Genomic DNA, 12,290 nt, shown 5'->3' with positions numbered 1-12,290 from the left:
TATAACTACCAGGTGTCATCACAGAGGAAATGATTAGACATACAGGAATAAATGGCAATAATAGCAAGTGAGGGAATTTTGGTCTCTAATGGGGAAAATGAGGTGTGTTGATGGTGTTAAAGTGTTTTAAGCCTGCTATACTGAGTTCAAATCCAAGTGTATGTTAATGGCATTTTCATTAGAGGCTCCTGGTCAAAAGCTTAGGAATAAAAAACTATTGTAAGACATTCTATGTTATATATATATATACACACAAAGGCCTTAAATAATTTATCTCAGTGCAAAAGAAAAGAGTTTTCAAAACTTTTGTTTTATTTTTCAATATAGTCCCTGATAGTCCCCTGCAATGTAATCCCTTTGAAAAAAAAAAACTTCTTTGACTTACAACCTAGCCTTTGACTTCTTCATCACTTGAAAACCGCTGTCCACGGAGAGATTTTTTCAAAACTCAGAACAGAAATTAATCTAAGGGAGCCAGGTCAGGACTGTAGGGTGGATGGCAGATCCTCAGATGGCAGCCTGTGATTAATGTGACATGAACTGGCATTGTTGTGATGAAGATTACTGATTTGCTCCAGGACTCTCCTGACAACTTGTCTCTTGGAATGTTGACTCACACTGAGCCACAACTGTGCATGAGTAACCTGAGACATATCACGACAGTTCAATATTTGTTTCAACATGCATGCTACTTTCTCATACTCAGGTAGATAAATTATTGAACATCCCTTGTGTGTATATATGTAAAAATCTTGCCTGAAGATGGGGCCTGAGTTGCCTCAAAATCTTGCATATTGTAATCTTTTAGTTAGGCAATGAAAGTGCATTTAGCTTAGCTTTCTCTACATTCATAATGGCTAACACGTCAACACCCTAGTACTATATACTGTATATATTATATATATATATATATATATATACACACACACACACAAAGAGGCAAAGTGGAGATTGACAGCCTGAACAAAATTCAATTTTGTGGTGCCAACCTGGCAGTCCCATTTACTTAAAGATAAAAACAAACACTCGATGGCAATAAAATAGAACAAAACAGTAGGTATCAAATAACATGGGCTGAATAAATATAGTTTCCTCCAGATTACAAAGCGGCTCCTCTCTCTGGTCACTTGTATAGTGACACCTCTTCCGCATTCATGCTTTTAGCCCAGGGACTGAAGGACCAAAACTCAATTACCCTCACTGTATAGAAAAGGAAGACAAGATAGTTAGCAGCAGTGCCGGACCTCTCAATGCAGGGTGCACTAGAAGGAACCCAGAGGTCGACCCACTGACTGATGTGTAGATATATATATATATATATATATATATATATAATATATATATATATATATATATATATATATATTATATATTATATTATGATATGTCAGTAATCTTGCATGCAAGAACATATAGAGTACTTTGTATCATGACTGGCTGTTTAGCCAACCTGTGGATAAAACTGTCTCAGAATTGACTGTCCATACTTTCTTCTTCAATGAAGGAAGCCATGAAGGATGTCTGGTGTGCATATATCTGTCTGTCCTCTAGGTGTCTATGTTTTAAACATCCTGAAGAACAGACAGCTGCATCCCGTAATATTGTGAATTTCTCACACCTTCTGCAGTTATTTAAAGTTGAGAAGATAAAGCTTCTTGAGGAGAACTGAAATTTGTGTGTCCATTGGTACACCCTCTACAGATGTCCTGCTGCATCACCCAACTTCTCCAGAGGTTCAGGTGGCGAACAGCCACACTGAAATTATCATGTAGGACACCTTCATAAAGCAGGAATTCATTTTCTTCTAATGATATCAGGTTGTCCGACAGATCCATCAAAGTAGATCCCCCAGTGCTTTACTTTGGGGTTGATGTTTTCATGTTGTTACGCTGTGTCATTTTTAAGCCATACGTACTGCTGCATTTTCTTCCTGAATAATTCAGCCTTAGTTTCATCAAGTCTACAAAATGTTTTACCAATGGCATTTTGGAGAGTCAGAATGGTCTTTGGCAAACTTCCTGCAAGTAGTGATGTTCTTTTTGGAGAACAGTGTCTTCCTTTTGGTATCCTGCAATGAACCCCATGCCTGTTCAATATTTTGTGTATGTAGACTCATTGACAGAGTTGTTAACCTCTTCCAATGATTCATTCAAGCTCTTTCTAAGGTTCTTGTTTACCTCACTGAGTATTCTGTGTTATGTTGTTCAAGTCATCTTGGCTTAGTATCCACTTCCAGGGAGAGTAGCCACACTACTAAATCATCTCCTGTCATGTACAGATTGCCTAACTACAGACTGATGAATATCTGAACTCTTTGAAATGACTTTGTAGCCCTTTCCAGCTTTTATGGAAACCAACAATTCTTGACCTAGAATCTTCTGAGATCACTTTTTGCAAGTCATGGTTGCTGATGCTTCTCATGAATAGCAACTCAGATTGTTTAAGTCTTTTCATAGGTTGAAGTATCTCTAAACCACACCTCCAATCTCGCACCATTAGTTGGACTCCACATTTGCCAATTCCTCATTCCAGTTAGCTTTTATGAAAGTCTTTAGCCTAGGCTTCATACTTTTTTTTTGCCACTTTAGGAGGCAGTCATGCACTTGCATTCTGTGTTTTTTCTGGTTCTGTATAAATTAAATACTTGTGAAGTGGAGGTAAGCTTAAACTCTTCCATTGACTTTCTTCATGGTTTTACTCAACAGGCTACAGGCATCCAGATATACTAGGTTGGAATTTGAAAGTCATCATGTTGGAAACAAACCAGACCCTAGCATCGATCACAGAATTCATCATTGTTAGGTTTCCGGTCTCCAGGATCAAGAATCTAAGATGATATTATCTGGAGTTGTGATGACACTCTATTTGCTTATTTTAGTTGAAATCTTTGATGATATTTATATTTTCGCAGATGAATCAATTCACACCAATGTACATCCTCATCTGCAGTTTAGCTTTTTAGACCTAATTGTTGTTACTCTAACAGTTCCTAAAATGGTAGCTGCCTTCATGTTTGACTTTAAGACAATCTCATATAACAATTGTTTTACTCAGCTTTTATTCCACCACGGTATGATCATAACCGAGTCCTTTCTGTTGGGCCTCATGGCTTATGACAGATTTGTTGCTATATGTCGGCCACTACATTACCCTAACATAATGACAAATTTGAGCGTATGTGAGAAAAATCATTTCTTGTTGGGTGGGTGGGTTTTTATGTACAACAATTCCTCTAATCTTAGCGCTCAGATTGCCATATTGTGGACCCAATAAAATTGTCCATTGCTTTTGCGACACGCCTCTTTGATTCGACTGGCCTGTGCTGAAACTGTCATCAATAATTATGTGGCTCTAACCATTACACTATCAACCTTGTTCTTCCCCCTTTTCTACATTCTGCTCTCCTACATCAGAATTGTTAGGTCTGTAATGAAGATTGCTAAGTCTGAGGAATGTCAAGGCTTTTCCACCTGCATCACGCACATTTTTGTGCTTCTGTCTCTTCTTAATCATGCCAGTGTCTACATCTCCTACCGAATTCCTGGAACATCTACAGACATGAGAATCTAGGCAGCTTTATTCAAAATATAATCCCACCACTAATGAACCCTCATAATCTACTGCCTGAGGACTAAAGAGATCAGGAGAGCTTTTGAAAAACTCTGAGAAAAAATAAATACTGTCTGTCACTTAATGTTTTGTAAACCTGTTTACTTCAGGCATTAAACCATTATGTGCGAGAGAGTGACAGAAGCATCAGAAATATAAGGTCCTGATTACCATAGTAATCAATTGATGACAGGCAGGGTAACCTTATCTGTGCTTTTATCTGTACATTAAAGCTGAATACATACTATGTGATCATTTTGGATTAAGTTGCATGATGGCTCCTAGCACACTAGCAAGCTTCTGTTTGTCATTTTCAGTATTGTAATGTAAATGCATAAATGTTGAAGAATCATGTTGGTGTATGAGTATTGTAAATATATAAATAATTGAAAGCTGTTATGGGCAAGACAAGAGCCAGTTTAACTGGTGTATCTTCTTCTTCTGGCTACTCCCATTTAGGGGTCACCTCAGCAGATCATCCATCTCCTTCTATCCCTGTATTTGTACAGAATTTTCTGCCACACTGACTGCCTCTATGTTCTTCCCACACATCCATAGACCTCCTCTCTGGCCTTCTCCTCTCCTCTTGTTTTGGCAGCTCCATCCTCAACATTCTTTACTTGTTGAACCCCTCATCTCTCCTCTGCACATGTCCAAACCATCTCAATTTAGGCTCTCTCACTTTGTCACCAAACTGTCATAACTGTGTAGTCCCTCTAATATACTCACTTCTAATCCTGCCTACCCTCATTACTCCAAGTGAAAATCGTAGCATTTTCAGCCTAGTCACTTCCAGCCCTTCCACTTCCTCCAGTCTTTTAGTCAGTTCTACGCCTCCAAACCATGCAAATATATCTGGTCCCATTACAGTTTTATAGACCATCCTTTTACTCTTGCATGTACTCTTCAATCATTCTTCCCCACCCAAGTCACCCTTCCTGCACTCTCTTCACCCTCTCAGCCAGACTCACCGCTGCTTTGGACTGTTGAACCCAAGTATTTAAATTTGTCTACCTTGAACACCTCTGTTCCTTGCTGTTGTACCCTTCCACCTCCTTCTCTCTCATTCACATCAATGTATTCCATCTTACTCCTAATTCCTTTCTCATTCCCTTCTCCAGTGCATACCTCCACCTCTCCAGGTTCACCTCAACATGCTATCTACTCATCACAATGTCAGTCATGAACATCATAGTCCATGGAGACTCCTGTCTGACCTCATCGGCCAACCAGTCTATCACGCTGTAAACAGGAAACAGCATAGAGCCGATCCTTGATGTAATTCAACTGTCACCTTTGATCCAGGCGGCTTTCACCCTACCACACACCTCACCACAGTCACACTGTCTTCATAAATATCCTGTACCGCCCTCACATACTAATCTGCTACTCCAGACTTCCTCATACAGTATGATAACTCCCCTCTCAGAACTCTGATCTTCGCTTTCTCTAAGTCCACGAACAAGCAACGAAACTCCTTCTGACCTTCTCTGTACTTCTCCAACCAACACGCTTAAAGCAAACAGCACATCTGTTGCACTCTTTCCTAGCATGAAACAATTTTGCTGCCTCACAGATCACACCTCTCCTCTCACCCTAGCATCCATTACTCTTTCCCTCTTTTTCTTCATGGTGTGGCTGATCAACTTTATATGGGTATTGTTACTGTAGCCCTGCACCTCTCCTTTATTCTTGAATATTGATACTAATATACTTCTCCACTCCTCTGGCATTGTCTCACTTTTCAAGATTTTGTTAAACAGTCTAGTTAGAACCTCTACTACCATCTCACCTAGATATCTCCATGCCTCAACTGGTATATTATCCATGGTAACTGCTTTTCCACTTTTCATCTTCTACATAGCTTTCCTCACTTCAGCCTTGCTGATCACAATTCATGATTTACTATCTCTATTTCATCAAACCTACACTCTCTCTATTTTCTATATTCATAGGTTCTTCAAAGTAGTCCATTGACCTTTTCAGTACACTCTTCTGCTTTTCAGCAAATTATCATCTGCATCCTTTATCACCCTGATCTGCAGCGTCCTTCCCCGCTTGGTCCCTCTGCCTGACCAATCACTACAAGTGCATCTCTCCCTCTTTTGTGTCCAGCTTCTCATATAGCATTACATAAGCCTTTTTCTTAGCCTTTGCCAACTCTCTGTTCCTTGCGCCACATCTCTGTATACCTGTCTGCTTTTGTCATCTCTCTGGTTATCCCAATTCTTTTTTGCTAACCTCTTGCTCTTTATTGTTTCCTGTACTTACTCATTCTACCACCAAGTCTCTTTGTTTTCATTCCTCTGATTAAATGTCATACCAAGCACCCTCTAGATCTTTTATTTAGCACTTCAGCTTTGGTGTCCCAATCACCTATCCTGTCTTCAACGCCACCCAATGCCTGTCTCATTTCCTCTCTGAATTTCACACAAGAGTCTTCCTCTTTCAGCTTCCACTACCTGATCTTTGGTTCCATTCCCACTCTCTTCAACTTAAAATTTATCCTGCATACCACCAATCAATGCTGTCTAGCTACACTACAGCTACTCTCTTTCACATTGCATCTCCTACATAGGATATGTTTGTGTGTACCTTCCTTCACTCTTATACATCAACCTATGTTTGTCCTTCTTCTTAAAATATGTATTCACTACTGCCATTTCCATTTTGCAAAGTCAAATACCATCCGCTCCCTTCAACATTCCTTTCCCTAACACCATACCTGTCTATCACCACTGTTCACTTCACCCATTAAGTTCTGCTCAGATCACCACTCTTTCTTCTTTGGGTATACTCTCCAACATTTCGTCTAACTCACTCCAATAATCTTCTTCGTCCTCCATCTCACATCCCATTTGCACAGAATATGAACTGGGGACAGTTAACATTACTCTTTGATTTCCAACTTTATGCTGCTCACTCTGTCAGACATTCTCTTTCACCTCCAAAACACTCCTAACATACTCTTCTTTCACAATTACCCCTTAACCTCTTTCTCTTCCCATCCACACAGTTTGCACCAGCCAATGTTTCTGGCCTTACTTGCTTTCCACTGGGTCTCTTGTACACACAGTACATCTGCCTTTCTATGCTCTGTCATATCTCCCTTCTTCCATTCATAGTGCCAAATTCAAAGTTCCACAGTCATTCCTTTCCTCCTCACCCTTTATTTTTGAATCCACTTTCCCCTGTTCTCTTTTGCCTTTATTGCCCAGCAGTAGCACAGTTTCCATCAATACTCTGCTGGACAACAGCATCGTGGCAGTCTGTTGTTAACCTATGCCTCGACCGATCTGGTATGGACATTCTGCTTCTCATCTGCATCTTTAATTGCCACAGGTTTTATGCTGGATGCCTTTCCTGACACAATCATCCCCAATTTATCCATGCTTGGGACGGGCACAAAGACCGCACTGGCTTGTGTGACCAAGGAGCCTGGGTTGTGTAGGTGTATGTCCAACACAAATATTATTGAATTTATCAATATAATGTTAATTGGTCTTCTTAGTCATGGCTTTATTTTGATAGTCTAGGTGATTTTCCTTCAAAACAAAAAAACTGAATAAACAAAACATGAAGATTTAATGATTATGTATGATTTGTTTAACTTAATTATTATTATTCTCATGAATCCTCCCACTGTCCAAAGACATTCAGGTTAGATGCACTGGTGATTCTAAATCTTCCCTAATGTGTGCTTGGTATGTGTGTGTTTGTGCACGCTGCGGTGGGCTGGCACCCCGTCCGGGGTTTTTTCCTGCCTTGCGCCCTGTGTTGGCTGGGAAGTCTCTTACAACAGCTTATTGTGGAGTAACATTTATGAATTAGACTGGCTGTCCATAAAGAAGCATTTCTAGAAGTAATTAGTTTGGATTATGAAAGGACTTGGCTTTTCTTGTCCTTCAGCACACTTTATTGTGTTTTAGATTACATTTTAAACTGATAAATTTGCCATTTATGCCAATCAGTCTACACTCAATAGTTTTGTAAATTTAAAAATCTAAAACTGAAATCTCTCACTCATATAATATTCAGATCCCTAATTCAGTACTGGGTAGAACCCCTTTTGTAAGTAAGTCTCTACTAGCTTTACATATCTGGCATTGGGCAGTTTACTGGATTGGATTGGATGGGAAGTGTCTGTAAATTGCTATCTTCAGGTCCTCCACAGATGTTCTTAGGGGATTAAGTCTGTGGTTTGGCTGGGCATTCAATGACAGAAAATTTACCCGAAGCCACACCAGTGTGGTTTTGGCCGTATGCTTTGGGTTATTGATGTGCAGAAAGGTGAAATGTTACCTCAGTCTGGGGTTGTGTGTGCTCTTGAGCAGGTTTCTTTAAGCACTGTTCTCTGTTTAACTACATTGATCATTCCATCAGTTTTGACCAGTCTCTCAGTCCCTTCATCCCGATAGCATAATGCTGTCACCACCATGCTTCAAAATTATTTCATCGAAGGTCGTGCATGGCGTAACAGCCATCTTGCGTGAGGCAGTCTCTGGACAAGACGCTCATCACTATCACTGTGCCACCGTGTTCCCATGTTTAATACATGCTTTAACTCTATCATCGTGAAAATGACATCAAGTATACATCTCAGTATTTTAATTATTCAGAGAGCTGTAATATCACAAATGTAATGGATTCTGTGTCCTGTCGGCGTAAGAGAAAGCCCGCTTAAGAAACACGAGTGATTCACACACATAGAGCACATAGAAGAACAAATATAATACAAAGCATTTAACATGCTACTTTAGTTGCGATGGGATTTGAGACACTAGTAAATTAAACAATTTAAAGATAAAGTTTATGATGTTCTACTTTAATGATAAATTAAGCTATGTGATTGATGTTGACATTTCGAGAGCTTTTCTCACTGTGTCCCTATTTTTTTTACTCTATGTGTCCTAATAAGCTTTCATATGACACTCAGATGGTGGGCTATGACACTCCTTTTCATGGCGACTTTGATATCTGACAACTTATTTTTTATTTCGGGCACTGTGAGACATTGTGAACTTGAACTTTCCAGTTTCTCCGACACTCTATGTCACTTGATCAACTTCCTTTGGTTGTTTATACCATTGTTTAAAGCAACAAATAGTACATTTTTCTTTGCCTCCACTTGGTATTCACTGAAATTCTTCTGTTTTCCCCCATGCTTTTGCCATTGCCTTTTCACAAAATGCTGACCTTAGAATCTTTTTCATCATGCTGTCAGAGTCCAAGCAGGCTGTCATTTGCCTTTTACTCAAGAGTTGTTTCCACCCCGGCCCTCTACCATAAACTCCTGAGTCTGACAGGTTCTTCTATCTCAGCCGAGAAGTTCTAAAGCTTTGTCTGAATTACAAATGGGTTCTCAGTCACCTCTCTGACTAGGGCTCTTCTTGTCCAGTTACTCAGTTTAGCCAGATGTCCAGTTACTCAGCTTAGCCAGATGGCGAACTCTTGGAAGTGTTCTGTTGGTTCCATACTCCTTCCATCTTACAATTATTGAGTCCATTGTGCTCCTGGGATCACAAGCTTTATAAATAGTTGTATTCCTTACCCTGATCTATACCTCACCACAATTTGATCATTCAGTTCTAAAGTAATTTCCTTTGACTTCATGTCTTGGGTTTGTTCTGACAAACAGTACATAGGTACACACGTCCTTTCTAAATGATCAATGTCCAGTCAAAATAAAATACTCTGAATACACTGTATATACCTGCTAAGTTTAATGAAAATACATAAATGCACGATGTGGGATCAGAATCTAGAAAGGACACTTATTGAAAGGCCTATGGATCATACAGTGGACTCTATTATGTATTACCAGGCAGTGTACAGTGCTGATTATGAAGGCTAACAGAATGTCAGGTTATGTAGACCAATGTGCATACTACAAGTAAATTTGAGTGTTGTGATGTCAACATCCAGTGTATTTACAATCCTTTCTGGATTATAAAGGTAAATGAATTGATTTAGTATTTAATACGTCCCATAGCTCAGCATGAATGTTTTGTAATGCCTTTTGGTTTTAGGCAACGCTCCAGTGGCTTTTCTGAATTTTATTAATGATATTTTAAGAGATGTATGTGCTATTCTCGGTTTTGTTTTAAATAGATAGGTAAGGAATTTTGACTTTGAAGGAGCATGCAGACCAAAAAGAGGAGAATTTATGCCACAACAAAACCATTTAAATTTTTTTATTTAAGATCATTAGTGAAAAAGGACTTTGAGTTTTTCTTAAGTACTCAGGTGTTCTTCCAAATACTGTTGCCACATATAACATATTTAAAGCTATTTTTTCCCTCAGTTATTACTTTGACATTGTTTAATACTAGAATTCCTGAAGCCTATGAAAAACTCATAACACTGGGCCACCTTAAATTCCTTCACACCTCTCCATCAGTGTCTTTTGTTTTGCAAATGTGTCGATCAGCACAAGCAGCCTGCTATCTCATCCCCCCCAAAGGCTGGAGCTGAGTTTGTCACAAAATTCTCAGAACTAAAGTTTCTTTATCTGGCAGTGAGATGCCTGGACTTGTAGAGGGTAAATAATATATCGTTATTTGGAATACATATATTTCATGAGTGTTCCGTGTCTACAACGATCTGTGTAGGATGACAGGAACTGCTAAATATGTTATATTTTCCATGTTAAACTAATAATGAAGTGAAGTGTATGATGTGTAAAGCCTTTAGTCCAAATATCAAATAAAAACATGCACTTTTATTCAAAAATATAACCAAAGTAAAAAAAAAAAGCATTTGATTTACATGTTGCTGTGAATAAGTTAAAAACCCAAGCTCCAATGTCAATGGACAGGAAGTTGCTATGTATTCTTGGATGGTGTAGAGGTAAGAACTGCTGCCTTATAACCCAAAGGTTCCAGGTTCGAGGACGGGTGCTCCACATTGTGAGCTGCTAATATTATTAGTATAATACAAAAAAACATTCCTTTGATTTCAATCTGTAATAATCGGTGTAAATTTTGGCTACTTGAGAAAGTTAGCTTGTGTTTATATTATTCAGTTTTATTCTGTCAATGATGTTCGCGTGGTATAATCAACTTGCCTGTCCCTCTCTGAGTTGATGACATTTACCTTCATTTTTTTGACAACAGCAGCGATGACCACAGTTGGTCCTGTGATTGATGCCTGCTCAGAACTATTTCTTGTACCAGAAATTAAAGATATGATGTCCCATGGCTGCTATCAGACTATCATGCGGCATTTGCACTTTGACAACAAAGACACCCATGCAGAACAAGTGAAAAGCAACAGATTTGCTGCAATCTCGGACATCTGGCAATGTTTTCTTCAGAACTGTGTTTTGAGTTTCTCAAGTCTGTGGTCACAAAGCTTATGGAGCCTTTTCTGGACCGTAACAACAGACAGTTTCTTCACTGTGCTTTCACTTGCTAATAGACTGCTGTACTGCAACAAAACTCTGCTTGGTACCATAAAATAAAATGGGCCTTCCACCTGCAGCTATAGTCACTTTAGTACGCGAGCGATCTTGACCGTACTGCATTCTCAGTACCATACACCATGGAATGGAGTTCAAAAAACTGTTTCCCTTCCTCTTCATTTTTTGTTTTTTCACTATCTTGCACACAGCACTGATGCTGTCATCACCCCTGCCTCTTTGATTGATTTTCAGTTTGTTTGGTAAGTATCATTTTTGTTTACTTTATAGTACTGTATGGCTACTGTTTTGTGACTTACAGTAGACATAACTTTATATATCCATGGGAGAAATATGGCTTATTACAGAAGCTCTTTAAATAAATAAATACATAAACAGGTAGATGAATACAGAATATATATGTGGTGAGATATAGTATCTTCCAAATTATACAAAAAGACACGTGTTTCATCCCTATTATGGATCATCAGTCGGACACACTTTTGCATCCCCTTATGGGGATTGAAAATCAGATGTCAACTCCTGAGCGAAGCCTCTGACGCTTTGCCACAGCAGCGGGTTTGCTTATATGACAGGGTGAAGATCGGAGTATTAGATAGATAGATAGATAGATAGATAGATAGATAGATAGATAGATAGATAGATAGATAGATAGATAGATAGATAGATAGATAGATAATGAAAGGCACTATATGATAGATAGATAGATAGATAGATAGATAGATAGATAGATAGAAAGGCACTATAGGCACTACATAGATACGCATAGATAGATAGATAGATAGATAGATAGATAGATAGATAGATACTTTATTAATCCCAAGGGGTAATTCACATACTCCAGCAGCAGCATACTGATAGAAAACAATATTAAATTAAATTAAAGAGTGATAAAAATTAAGGTAAAAACAGACAATAACTTTGTATAATGTTAGCATTTACCCCACAGGTGGAATAGAGATGGGAGTAGATTCATACCTGGTGGCATGGATCGTGGACTATCTTACAGACAGACCTCAGTAGGTGTGTCTTGGGAACTGCAGGTCTCCCATTACATTCTTTTTACTCTGAATCACAATCTTACTATTTAGTGGTTATCTACCAGGTAACACTTGAGGTTGACTGGTCAATTTGCAAACATCTGCCTTGTCTTCTTAGTTGCAAGAAGCATATATATATATATATATATATATACAGTATGTAGTGTGAAGAAATAAAGAAAGAATGCACGAAAATAAACAGTTGGGTGAATGCCTCGTAA

This window comes from Polypterus senegalus, chromosome 2, assembly GCF_016835505.1.
Source record: "Polypterus senegalus isolate Bchr_013 chromosome 2, ASM1683550v1, whole genome shotgun sequence".
Lineage (NCBI taxonomy): Eukaryota > Metazoa > Chordata > Cladistia > Polypteriformes > Polypteridae > Polypterus > Polypterus senegalus.
Note: the sequence above shows the minus strand (reverse complement) of the source record.